Source organism: Apis dorsata, unplaced genomic scaffold (genome assembly GCF_000469605.1).
Source record: "Apis dorsata unplaced genomic scaffold, Apis dorsata 1.3 scaffold_221, whole genome shotgun sequence".
In the NCBI taxonomy this organism is placed as follows: domain Eukaryota; kingdom Metazoa; phylum Arthropoda; class Insecta; order Hymenoptera; family Apidae; genus Apis; species Apis dorsata.
The window spans coordinates 470,053-484,678 of NW_006263503.1; the positions used below are offsets into that span (position 1 = coordinate 470,053).

Sequence of the window (14,626 nt, forward strand, 5' to 3'; positions counted from 1 at the left end):
GTTTCCCCCTTCACTCCCGATTTCCGACCAACATTCGCACGTACGAGAACGAGAATGGCCGAAAACTTTTTCCAAAACTTTTCTTCTTTGTCGGGCTGCTTGCCTCGATTTATTGCGAGTTTGGTGGATAGATTTATCGGAACGAACTCGTGAAACTCGGTGATACGCGCGAGTGAATCGTTCGAGTACGTTGTCATGGTCGTAATTAAACGCTGGGCGGATAATCTAGATCCGGACGAGGTTGTTTCCAAGTGACATGGGCTGATGTTATCTACCGACTCGTTCAACTCCTTCTCTTCCGATCTTCAGCTATTTTCGCTTCTATCGAGCGTTGAAATGGCTACCCTATCGTTCACAATTTCGAAATAATCTCGAATTGAACGAGAGAGAGGTCCAATTCGATCGTAATATCGTTGTCCGTGATCGACAGATCGGAACAATGGACGGATTAGGAAATCGTCTCGTTTCATCGATGTATCGTACGTTTCGAGAAAAACGCAAGCATACGCGTGGCATAAAGCGTGGTCGGCCTGACAGTGACCTCGTTGTCCACCGTTGACCGTTCAACTATCGAATAAAAGAAACGCGTAAACGAGTGTTATCGTCACTAGTACGGTATCGGCGCACTTGCAACCCCTTTCGACGACACGGAGCAGCGAAGCCATGCACTCTCGGATCTAGTTAGCGAGCGTCTCTCGAGGGCTTAGCCGTTCTGGAACGCGTTGCGCGACAACGCGACAATCTAATCCGCGGTATACGTACACGAATGAATTAGCCAACGATTACGCGCCGATCTATCGTTCGCGATGATCGACGATAATCGACGAAATTTCTTCGTTTCGCGTCAAAATTTACCAACGTATGCATACTCGTTACGTATTCATTTGTATCGAATAGAAGGAAAAAAAGAAAGAGCGAAAATATAGGAAACGATCCACGGATTCGATTGTTCGATCACCGATATCGAATACGCGTTCGAAATTTCTCTTTCTCGAAATTCGATTGCGACGGCGTCGATCGTTTCCTCGCGCGACGCGATATCACGAGCAAGCGGTATGCGCGTGTACACGCCAGCCTCGTTGCTCGCCCATTTTTTCCCCCCTCGTCGTCGTTCAGAGACCGGCCGATCCGTGTGCGCGCACGAGACACGCGCCGTCGCCACGCGGAATAAATTATACGCGTTTAAAACCTGTATCGTGGCGTAATTCCTGGCTAAAGCTAAAATTATCTCTTTCTCTCGTGTTCTCTCCCTTTCTCGCGGTGGACGTTGGCAAAAACAAACGTTTCTTGCGCGAGCAACCGGGTATATCGAGCTGCCGTCAAGTGCTCGCCGCTCGGCTGACGTCATCCCCGGCCAACATAGTACATTCGCGTCGATCGAACCAGCTTTATAATCGTTCGCGTTTGATTAATACTCCGGCCAAACCGCGAGTTCACGGACACCCACGTCGAATTCGGTTTAAAGCCAAATATCCTACGTCGCAACGTGTCAACGAGATTCACGAGATACCAGTGTTTTCCCCGTATATAAAATCAACCTTTTCGTCGCTTCGTTCCAATTTCTTTTTATCCTATCCATTTACTTACGACTCCATTTCGCTTTATTCCGAATCTCGTTCCTCGGCAATTTTTTTTTTTTCTTTTTTTCTTTCTTTCCAAGATAATCGTCCGAGATAATCGGTACCGCGATAAAGTATCGTTCGCTCGGTAGCGAAATGAGAAGAGGAAAAGGAAAAAACGATGGTAACGAGTGCAAATTGAAAGTTCAATTTTCGCGAAATTAGCCAAGATGTTAAATGGAGGGACGGCGTGGATTCAAACGACCGGACGCGCTTTCAGAGTTGCGAATCTGGTTTTTCCTCTCTCCCAACAGGACGTATTAGCAACCGTCAGCAATTACGCGAGTCCTCGTAACGCGGATCGGCGCGAATGCCTCCTCTCTCTCTCTCGTCTCGTCGAGAGTAAATCGGCGAGGAGTCAACGGCCGCGGCATACGTTCGTAAACTTGAGGCGAAAAGTGGCGGTCGCGGGCGACGATACCGGCACCACGCTTCAAAAGATAAACCTTACGAGCGTTCCTCGTTCCACACGCCGGGATTTGCAAATTTCCCGGACGTCGCTATCGTTTTCTGCAAAACGTGTCCCGCGAATCTGACTCATAATTAGAGGATTAACTCGGCTTTTTCCCCGCTTCTCGGCCGATGGAATGTCTTCCGCGTATGTATTTCGCACACGCACGCGCGTACCTTTCCTTTCCCTCCTCCCCTCATCCCGTGATAGTCTCGATATTCGTTTTTCACGGATTATCACGCGACATCTCCTTATTCGATCGACGATCGTAAGCTTTCTCGACTTCTTAGACTTCATCCAAACCCGCGCACAATGTTGAGATAATATGGAAAAAGGAAATTTGACATATTCACGTCAAGAAAAACAATTGTTAAGATTATACAGTTTCGATGCGTAACGAATAAATGATCTTTCGCGAGATTGGAATGGACGGATAAAAGAGGAAGAAGAAGAGGGGGAAGAAAAAATAGGCAGCTGTAAATAAGAGAAACGAAACAGCACGAGAGCAACTGTTCATGCAAATGGGCGCAGATACGAGAGAACACGAGGGGTCCTGGTCGGTGGTTCACGGTATCGGCGTATCATCGTTATTTGTACATGGTCGCGTTCGGCCGACACAATCGCGTTCGTACCGTTATTTAACATTATACGGAACGATCGTTGAAAGAGTGGAGAGCGGCGATACATCGGGCAGAATCACCTACACGTCCACGTCCCAAATGCATGTCAGAAGCGCGAGCGTCGCGTTATCGGTCATATCCATCTGGGTTGTAGGACACGGACGATTCCCGTGTCGATTCTCGTTACGTTCCGCTCGCCACGCGCTTCGAACGCGAGAAGGATCGTCCACGCTGTTGGGTCATGGCGTGGATCGATCTCACGGTCACCCCGCACTTCTCCTACCGCGGCACTCGTTCGCGACGTCCAACCGTGCGACACACGGTGGACGTAAATATGGCGGCGAAGAATGTACGAGCCTGGAAGAGAAGCGTGATTCCGGTATGGCGAACTCGGAACGGTACGTCGCCTCATGGGTCGGAGCAATTTTATATCTGTTTTCGCGAGCGAATCGTGCGACGAAACGATCGGATGGAAATTTAGAAATTTTTCCCCTTAATTGCTTTCACAGTACGAACGCACGAATTTTAGATTCATCGTCGTATTTCATTAACGAATCGAGTTGTTCTTCTCCGAGAAAAGTTTTTTAGATCGACGGGATTCGATTGCGACCGGTTACTTTATGACGTTCGTCAATTCGTACATCGCGGCCGTTGATGTTCAATGCCGTGGTATCATTGTCCGGATAACTGGTCAGCGGACATTCCAATTTATCGGATCGCAGAGGGGACGAACCTCCAACAGCTGGCCTCGATGGAATATACGGAATACGACGAATGCATCCATCTTAGTCGCTTAATCCCCTCGATTCGAGCGATATTCCTTGATATTTAATATCTTTTTCTCTAAAACATGCTCGCGTTAATACTTGATTATTCGCATTAATATCTATCTCGCACGAGATTTTAACGAATTGGTCAACATACTCGAAACGATCAGGGAAATTGATTTAATATACGTATGTAGCGGAGATCGAATCTAGCTGGTTGGTGACATTTCAAATTCACCTTGATTCCTCGTCTCTCTCTCTTCTCATCTTTTTCACTAAGAAAGAAAAGATCGCGTGGCTATCGGGGTGGCTCCTACCGATCGTTGTTGAGCGATTACGTAAGTGCCGCGAATACGAATGGAACAGCTTCCAAGGCCGGTCCCGGAGAAACACGATCGTTAAACCTTCCAAGGTGGTATTTTGTGTGCCAGCCTGTCCGGTTGGCCTCTGATCCTGCGGTGCTTCCAACGAAAGTTAATACTCCAACGCGCCTATCTTCGTGAGAATGCTCGATCGATGAATGCATTTAATTTTCATTCTCATATCAAATCCAGTTTCTCTTCTCTCCCCAACTATATTTTTCAATAGACGTAATAATTCCATTCCGAATTATCTTTGATAATTTCTCATCCTTTTTCAATCATCGAGAAATCGATATATCGATCATTCTTTACGCAATTTTTATTCCACGCGATTCTCTCCCTCTTTTCAAGTCAATTTTTCCATCGAATCTCGATCATTCAAGAGATCGTTAATTAAACTATCTATACGATTACTCGCCGATAACGATTCGATTTGTTCCTCGCATCGATTCCAATTTCACGAATAAACCGACGAGAAAAAACAGAATAGATGTGTTTTGAAATACCAATCTCAAAAAGGATCGGAATATTTCTTATATATTTCATATTATTATCGATTAAAGTATGTACGTGAAATTAAATCACTCAGAAAGTAACAAAAATATAAAAAAAAAAATTTATGGTTTCACAATTTTAAAAATTGAAACGAAAACGTTATCCATTATTTATATCTAAATTTTCTACGTATGAAAAATATATATACATTCGCAGTCAATTAATCAACATTATTTCTTATAAAATATATAATTGTATTTTTAATTATATATATATTGGACGTTTTTCAAATATCTATGTTAAATATATTCTAATTAAAATTATCGAACGATCGGAGAAACTTAAATATATGCAACTCACCATTAGATGCGAAGAATCTATATTGCCATTGATGTTGTCGTGATCCATCCAAGAAATGGAAAATATCTGTAACGAAAAAATACAACTTTTTACAATTTATAAATATATCGATAAAGAATGAAATTCTAATAAAATACGAAAATAATAAAAGTTGAAATCTTTGAATAAAAATTTAAGTAGAAAAAAAAATTACTCTTGACGTGATGTATTATCGTTCTATTAACAGAAACAATAAATAATCAAAATCAAATCCTATTTTAGAAGCTTATAAAACGAATTAATAACGAACAACTTTAATAATCAAATAGACGGATAAAAAAAAATTATTCTTAAGAAAGAATTATCAATTATAATAATATTCAATTAAATGATACGAATAAATGCGTATTGATAAAATGATAATACAAAAAATAAAAAAATAATGTTAAATAATGTAAAAACGTATTGTGTAATATGTAATTCACGCATAATACAAACGTTTAATCATCGCAAACTTCGAAAACGAAATGACACTCAACGTATCGAATTACAAAGTGGAGTGGGGGGAATAGTCAACGATACGGCAAGTCGAGCGTGGCACGAACCAACGCCAACCGTCAATTTCTCGAAAAAGCTATAAGGAATGTTTTCCAGTTCCTTGGACTTCGAGTGTAAAATCAAAACAAATGTAGAAATAATAACGCACAAGTTGAACGTACGAATGACGCATTTAGGAAAGAAATGTATGTATATGAAAATATATATGAAATACGATACATGTGAATAGATTGTATTAATCCAGCTACTTTTACATTAAGCGCGTAAAAAGAGATAAAGGAAATTTATAGTAATTACGTTTTTATTACAATAAATGAAATCTTACCATATCTGTGTCAAAGTTGTCGAATTATCTCTCAATTGCCATGGTGTGCGTAGAAACTACACTTTCGAAGCCATTCTGCTTACGATCAAATAATAATTTCTCACAAAGATGTTCATTCTAGTATAATAATGATTAAACAAACATGTATTAATAAAACAAGTTTTAATAATCTATAATGTAAGCTTAATAACCGTAATACAATATAAATTTCACGTAATTACGCACCTCAGCCGGTGAAACGTGACCTATCACCACGATTTTCAACTGTAGACTGATGACATGCGCACTATGATGCGCACTGATTCGTCTCGACGTTAGACTCTAGCTATTTTCTGATTGGCTAGAGCGGTATAATTCTTTATTTTATCCGCGCAAAAATTAAAATAAAATATATCACATTTTAACTGTAGATTTTTATATACCGATTTATTACAAAAATATTCTGATTAAAAATATTATAGAATAGATTATTACAATTAATTTAATATTAAAGAAATTATTCAAATTAAAAAGATTGAAATAATACTGAAAAATAATTGAAATAAAACATGAACATTTGAAACATTTAAAATAAAAAATTGATCAAATTTGAAAAAAAACCTTTTGCGTTAAAAGATTATTTATTATTCTTTTCACAAGTAAAAAAAGAAAAAAATAAAATCCGTTGCATTAATTGCTTTGAAAATAATAATAGGTTAAGGATGCAATAACTGGAAAAAGTTAAGACTTATTGTACTCAGAATTACCGTACCAATCAACTGTCTCATATCATTTACCTGTCTATGTGTCTAGTCTATGCGAGAATGATCAAATCGACAAATATAGATTTCTACTCTTTGTCATAAAATATTTTAATTTATGTGTTATTTAATTTTATATAATAAAATTAAGTTTTAATTCCAATCATTATTAATATAATTACAATTGTTCCTATATGTTGAATTAATAACGAAAATGAGCAAAATCGTTAAGAATTTCACAAAACACGCGCGTAATCTCGTTTCCTCGCGAAGAGAATCTCTCGATGCGTGGATTATATGGAAGAATAGGCGGATGTACGATATGCATATCTGATTATTGGGAAAAGGGAAAGTGGTGGCAAAATGGAGACGTCACGGTCGCGGTCGGAATAAAGATCGTAAATCCGTTCGAATTTATTTTTGAAAATAGTTTTAATGAAAAATTCATTACCGTAACTTTCTTCTCCTAGATAAAATTTTGAATCGAAATTAAAATAAAAAATATTTAAATTAATTTAAACTTCTTATATATAAATAAATTTACGCGATAATAATTATTATAAATATTCCGAATTTTCTACCATTACAATTTTAACGGATGAAATAACATTGTCATTTTTCAGTCAAATAAATCCGTTCGTTACGACTCGTTCATTGAAACTCGTTCACTTTCACGGAATATAGTTTTGATTAGATGACTTTAATTTCTGTAAAACTTATTACGTTCAACAATCATTTTTATACTTGTTATTTTACTTAACTCACACTGCTTCAATTTTCTTATGTAACGATTTATATTATATAATAAATACGATACGAAAACGAAGCGTGGAAATGATGATTACGTTCGAGCAGAGCGGGAACGTAGTTTAATAAGTGTAATGAAAAGGAAGTTAACACAGGAAACGTCGAATTGTCAGAACTGGTCTTATTCTCGGAACTTTGTAACTAGTTCTCTCCTCGTTGAGAAATGCAAAACCAAGATTGCGAACTTTCATCATAAATTTTACCACTTTCCTCGTTATTAATAACTTACTAGAAAAATTCACTTTAACTTATACATATAAAGAAAGCTTTAAAAATTATAATCGGGAAACACGTAACGATTGCATAAATGGATGGAAACGATATAGTTTTAAACGAAATTTTCGAATCAAATATAATATGTTAGAATCGCAATTGAAATTAAAAAGAGGCATATCTAAATATTAATTCATATTGTAAAAATATTGACAGCATGTCGTTAATCGTATTACATGTGACAGTAATTGTAAATGTTGTAAACTTTTCCAATATATTTCGATACAAAAACGATAATCTAAAGACACGGTTAAATCGTATAGACTCGATATGACAAACTAATCACCATCGTTCCAATATTTTTGTAAGCTTCTTTTATCTCAATTTTGAATATTTTATAAGTATGTACGAAAATTATCGGACTCGCTCCAAATTTTACATATATTATCCTCGTGTACGTGTTTTATAACAGTCATAAAATTATCTTCAAAACGCAAATCTAACACGCATATTTTTATAGTTTAAAGCATCGATATACTTTCGTATGCCACAAGTATATATTCATCGGACTCGATGATATCGTGGCACGCACTATAATTTATTCAAGCGCATAGAAATATCGCTTAGGTTTCTCCGCCATGTTGCAATCTTAGAAACACCTGCTTTCATCCCCATAATTATCGTCGATGCAACTTCTTTCCCCAACGCCTTTCGACTCGTAGCAATATTCACATACGACGCGTGCACAAGTTGTTCGATGCGTCATCATCTTGGAAGGGGGACCAACGACTAACGCGCGAAGACAAATGAAGTTTTCCATTCTGTAAATGGCGGCAAGCGGTTCGAAGAGGCGGTCATTAGATGACTTTGTTCAACGGCAAGGTTACGTCCAATGAAAATTACACCCTTGTTCCATCGATTCAACGATTTTACATGGTCATGGACGATGATCGTTGGATCCGACCGTTTAAAACAATTTCGAAACAGAGCACGAGCAAAATTTATTTATTGAGATACGACGAGACAACTTGTATCGAACTATTACACGATAAATTGCTTCGTCTCGCGAAGACAAAGGAAAAATGTGGCAGGTACGCATCCAAGAATTCGATCCAAGGTTTAATGCGTTTATCGATTGATTCGCCACCAAGATTTCATTACGGAGTTCATTCCACTGAAGCGAAAAAATAAATAAATAAATAAATCACTTCGATGATTATAATGATTAAAATTTAAATATACCTTTACGATTTATAAATTATATCGTTCCTTAAAAGGAAATCAATCCTTTCCCATATTTTTTTAATGGCAGGAACGCGCGCCAATATTTTACAAGCATGCCTGTTTTTCTTTTGCATCGAATCGAAGATACGTAAAATTGATCGTCGGACAAGAAATATTTTTATACGAAGAAAACGGATCGAAGAAAAGAATGGTAGACTGATCGAATTGTCAAAGAATGCCTCTCTCGATAAATCGAAATCAAAATATAATATAAATAATATATTAAGATATTTTTGCACTCTAATATATATTTCCAAATATAAATATATTGATTAAATTTCTCTCGTTCGATACTTTTTCCCGATTTTCACTCGAAAAAAATAACACTTGGAATGGAAGAATAAAACGTTTACAAAAACTCGAAAAGTGAAACGATAGCATCCTCTATATATCTCGTGATTCATTCGCGACGCATTAAAACACTTAAGAGCAACATTCTAAATTGGCGTGCACGCGTGCGAAACACTCGTACGTTGCGAGGGTTTGTGAGTCAGGTACGCAGCGAGCGCACGTATAGATACGTAAGTACACGTAGAAATGGTAAGCCGCATAGCAACCAGTTTCGTCAAACGTTCTCTCCCGAGTTTATCCCGATCTTTGATTCGCGGTTGAGACAATGACCTCGCGATCCAAATTGCGAAACGGCTTTCAAAGTAATCGGTGCAGCGCAAGGGGTTTCCTTTCATCTTGGACGACGTCGGTGTTTAAACGTGTAAGTAGAACGAATTTGTAAAATGCTTCTCGGAATAATTTACCTTTTCCAATCAAAGCGTTTCAAATAGCGTTCCAATTATCGCGCTTGTTAAACAATCGCATCGCGTCCTTCGCGAACAGCTAAATATATTCGTATATTCGCCAACTTTTCGACATCGTCGGTCGATCTTGCAATTCTTACGGCTCTCTATTCATTCGAGTTGATCGAATTCAGAATTTCTCAACGCCCGCGAAACTCGTTTCGAACTCGCTTCTCTGCGAATCGATGCGTCGCAAAATTTCCTCCGTGGGTGTTCGGAGGACCGTTGCGCGCAATTTACTTTCACGAGCGATTATTGCATAACGATCGTTCGCCAAGTGACCCTTGAACCTTCTCCTCGACCACAGGGACGCGTCGCCCCAACAACCGATCCCAGTCCAACCATCTCCTTTTAAAAATTCACGCGAGCCGAGAACAAGAGATCGATACGAGCGATGCGTGGGCGATTTCGGGCCACGATGGCCCATTTGTTTATGACCGAGCGCATTCGTATTCTCGATATCGATCATTAACGCATTTTCGGCCCACGGAGGTTCGTGCGCGTTCTCGAGCCGATGTTACGCCGAGAATTATGCGCCCGATTATTTACAGCTGCCAATTAGGCGAGGACGGACAATTGCCGCCAATTAAAATGTTTCGTCCGGAATGGTCGACCACGCGTCGACGTCGTCAAGGTGATTCGACATGGGGAAAAGAAGAGGAGCCAGATCGACTACGCGATCCTGCAAATAACAGTTTTCGTGAAACAAGTTGGAAGAAAGAGAATTTTATTCGCGTATCTTTGACGTAAATAAATAGATTCATCAACAGTGAATTTATATATCTTTTATACGTATGATGTAACCTATTTATAGTTGGAAACCGCTTATCAAAGTAATCAAAGTATATATCGAGGAAGATAAGGAAGGAAAAGAGAATTCGTTTATTTGCACTTTTTAAAGTGAATTTTAAAGTGATTAATCGTTTTCGATACATCGGGGATGAAACGAGTAATTGACAATTCCGAGATAACAGCTTACGAATCATACATATTCCGAGTCGTTTCGATTTCTCAAGAAAGAAATTCCCGTCGTCCAAAGGTCAATCGTATCTAACCCGATATATCGAATTAGATTTCTCGTTTTCGATTTCGAAACTCACGAGCAGTGACCGTGGAGAAACCGTAAATCTTCCCAAGGTATTTAGGAAGATTTTTTCCACGATTTTTTCGGATTCAGAGAGAAAAGAGCAAAGCGTTGGCAAGCGTCCAGCAGGCCTCCCGTGTCGTTCGCAGTCGTTGGCGTTGGCGAAACGAGGGAAACGCGTCCGCGGTGCGAGGAAAGGTGGAAAGGTGAGAGATCGTTAGTGGCGAGCAGCGATCGATGGGAAAACAGACGTATAATTTCGAACGGTACGTAAACGGTATGTAAACAAGCGTCGGGTTTGGCGAAGCACGATTTATCTCGATGGCGGTGCGTGCTCAAGGTTTATCATTCGTAAGAACGCGGATCGAAAGGGTAAAGTATCGGTTGCGAATATTGATTTTTAAGAAGTAGCGAGGTCCAATTAGGAAGATCGCGTTCCCCGTAATACTCGGGCGGAATAATGAGAAGATACGAGGCAAGGATGATGGAGAAGTTAGAAGACGGTTAATACCGGTTAAATCCGAGTGGAAGGTTCCAACACTTTGTGTTAAAGTCGAATCGTTTCTCCGATGATTATATGGTAAATGCCCTCGAGCTTCTAATGAACGCATTTGCATACCTGCGAAGGTATTCCCCCATTTGTGGAAGGGGGGAAGGTCGAGGCATCGGCTGTTCTCGGTAGGATCTCGTAGGATCGCGTAGAGGCACGAAATGGGATCAGCCGGGGAAGAAAGATCGGTCGGAAGAAGCGGTCGGGGAGCGTTGGTTGCGCTCGGTCTTCGATACCGAGGATTATTTTTAGTGAACGCGTGGGCATAAATGAGCGCATAAAAATGCGCATACCTGCCAGCTCGATTCGCGTTCGCCTTTGGATCGAGCGTGTGGAGAGAGCGAGCGATCTGGTTCGCGAGAGGGAGAAAGAGAGAGAAAGTCGGTGTAAAGGTGGACGAAAGAAGAGACACGTGGTTGGTCGATGGAGAGCGAAAGAGAGGAGAGAAAGGTGGAGGAAGGAGAGTACGCAGAGGCTTGCGGGTATCGGGTATAAGAGAGTTGGCCGACACGTTGGCGCCACCGAAGTATTTTATGCATGCCAGATGAGAGTACTCGTCTCGGATCTGACACTGAACTCGCTCCACGACCCACGCGGGAGTGCGATCCGCTCACTTTCGAGCCGAGGTATCGAATCGGAACCCTTCGCTCTTCGGATACATCCTCCTCCGAGGTTATGCAAGCGTATCGTTCCATGCGTGTACCACGTAGAGATGCGCTTACGACGGTGAAACCTTATTTTCATTCGTCCTAACCACTTCGGATCGCTACGAAATAGGTTAAAACGCGTTGCTCGCATAAACGGATTATTACGTTCGATTATTACGAATACGAACGAACTCGGTTTCTTCGGGATCCAACTTAGTCCCTCTTTACCGCTCCAAGAACGCGTCTGGTCACCGCATCCAAGATTCTGAGTCACGTACGAGGCGATCCTTTGTAAATGAAATCGGGCTCGTGAAAGGTGATGCTGGCCGTACGAGCGCAGTTTCCGGTTCGCTAGGATGCCTCCGTGCTGAATCATTCGCTCGGCGTGATTTAAGACGACTGGTCATCCAGTCACCACGATTGTTCGCCACCGTGCAATCTGTATTATCGTCGCGGAGACCGCCTATTCTCCGCGAATCTTTATTGTTCGCGCCACGATACGCTTTTGTCGGCGTCACGAACGCGGTTATCCCAACTTGCTACCGACCATGCCTGTATATCACGATCCTTCTATCGCGCGTCATTCCAGACAATTTGTTTGTTTTTCCGCGACAAAGTACAAATTCGTTCGATCTTCCTATCGTTCCTTTGATCCTTTCATCGAGGTTAAAACCACCTCGATAAAACGTGTTTATAGCTAAAGGATGAATCACTTTTCTTCGCATAGGCGTATATACAGAAAATATTCATCGTCGAAATGCACAAATAAAATCAGTGTTTAACGTATTAAAAGCTAAGTAATTAGCCTCGATATAATTCTCAGTTTCTTCGAATATAGATCGAAATTGTCGAAACAAAAAATCGCGTCCCTGCTCCATTTTTGCGATTATTTTTAACAGAAATAACAGAAATAAAGTAAGAAGAAACGCACGGTTACAATGTAATCGTTCCAAAGAGCTCCAAGAATAAACGTTGCACCAAACGTATACCAATCAGGCTAAATATCGGACAAAGGCTCGAGTTTTCCAACGTTCCCCAACCGTCAATTACGCTAATTGTCACTTGTCTCCCCCTATAACATCTCGCAGCGAGATTAACACGCCCGTTTAAATCGAGAGAAGATCCATTCTCCATTTTCCACGCAAAATCTATCTACGTGTATCTTTTTCCAGTAAAGTAAAATTTACCTATTCGATCCTCGAATGCTCAACGGCAGACTTTATAACCGATATTTACGCGAATGGGAAGCAAATTTTACGATAAACGTGTAATCACGCAATGACCAATTGGCCATGCTAGTTTTTCGATACGTTCGTACAAAGAAACACCTATACAACGTGTCCAACCTTAGAGAACCTACGATCGGATGTTTCGCCATAATTATATATATATTGCCATCGCAGCTTGATCGCGCTTGCTTTGGCACGCGTGTGCGACGATTATTCAAATTTCATATCGTTAATAAATATCTCGGGTTGATATTTTTCTCATCCCTACATTCCGTACACTTTTTTCGCGTTTTTTCGAGAATTTCAAGAATTTTTGTGCGGAGGGAGCAAATGCACACCTTTCGATTTAACTTCGATTCTCAACGGATCGGAGGAAAAAAATATTTTTTCCTTTTCGATTCTCCTCGTAACGTACGTATGCAAAGATTTTAAATGCTAGAGAAAAGAGAAGATTGCGACGAGAAGTGAGGAGCGAAGCGAGTGGCCATCCGGTCACGCTATACGTTGCTAGATGGCTTGGTCGAGGGGAGGTGGCGAAGGTCGTTTCTTGACATTCTTGGTCGCGTCTTCCCGAGTCCAATCTAGTCCCGGCATGAGTTCGTTGATCCACCTTCGAACAAGTGTAACAGTTTTTCATCCCGAGTCGCGCCATTGTGAAGATTGCCCGACCAAAAAACTGGCCGATCTTTCTCGGAATTCTTCATCTCGTTTCATCCTCTTTTCCTTTCATTTTCTTTTATTTCGAGCTGCGCGCGCGATAAACTACCTTGCCAAAGTATTCCGAAACTCGCTTATTATTACGAAAATAATTTCAACCAAACTTTTTCTATTCATCTACTTATCGAAATGAAACTGATAAATTATAATAAGATTTATAACTGCGAAGTTGTTTTTTTTTTTTTATCAATCCGATGATATTTGCGAAGAAACCGAAAAAAACGATAATAACGGTCGATCGATATTTCTCTACGCGTTTTTTGTTTAATCTCTTTCTAAAATGAATCATTTTCGCGTTCCGATCGGATGAAGTAATCGGCACACACGATAAAACGATATATCTCGATATAATAACGAAACTCTTGGAATGGCAATTTTAATAAAAGTAGCCTCGATAAAAGTCTTTCGATGCTTCAAAGTCTCGTTACCGAATCAAGTTAATAATCTCGATCGTTTTTCTCTTTTTGTTCCAGGTACGTTCGAGAATCTCTTCCAACCAGTTTAGACTCGATTAGAGTCTGCCAGTTTCCATATCGAATCGGGTAACGTATTTATAACGCTCTCCTCTCCTCTCTAAAAAAAAAAAAAAGAATTCAATTAACGGATCGGTTCTTTCGCTGATAACGCTCGATTATCGAATCATCCCAACCAGAATTATTAATAACTTCTCTCTGTCGGAATGTGATTCAAAACTTTCACTGTCACGACTCTCTGCGTCGTTCTCTCTTTCGATTTTCGTCTAATTTTTCCCTTTTCCATAATATCGTAACGTTTTCCTCGTGTTTGCTGATTTTTTTTGTCATTTCGAAATCCTAATTATCATCTTTCTCGTTCGCAACGTTTCTTTCAACGTATCCAAGCGCGAAAGAATCGATTAAATTCGAGTTTGCTTCTCTTTTCGAAGAAGAAACGAAAACGGTCGAAATTCTGTATCGATCGATCTTACAAATCTTCGATATCTCGATCGTCTATTCAGAGATCAAATTCACACATGCGAGTTCTATTTTTTTTTTTTTTTTTTTTTT

At 40.0% G+C, this 14,626-nt stretch overlaps 1 protein-coding gene and 1 long non-coding RNA gene across 5 annotated transcripts in view; one reads left to right on the plus strand and one right to left on the minus strand.

The window, feature by feature from the left end:
- Window positions 1-14,626, plus strand: part of LOC102677565 — a 168,165-nt gene that overhangs the window by 47,727 nt on the left and 105,812 nt on the right. The window lies entirely within an intron of this gene.
- Window positions 4,599-5,892, minus strand: LOC102677383. The gene is made up of 3 exons (XR_421753.2): window positions 5,762-5,892; window positions 5,537-5,653; window positions 4,599-4,740 (listed from the first exon to the last, which is right to left on the minus strand). It is a non-coding gene; the product is annotated as an uncharacterized LOC102677383 (long non-coding RNA).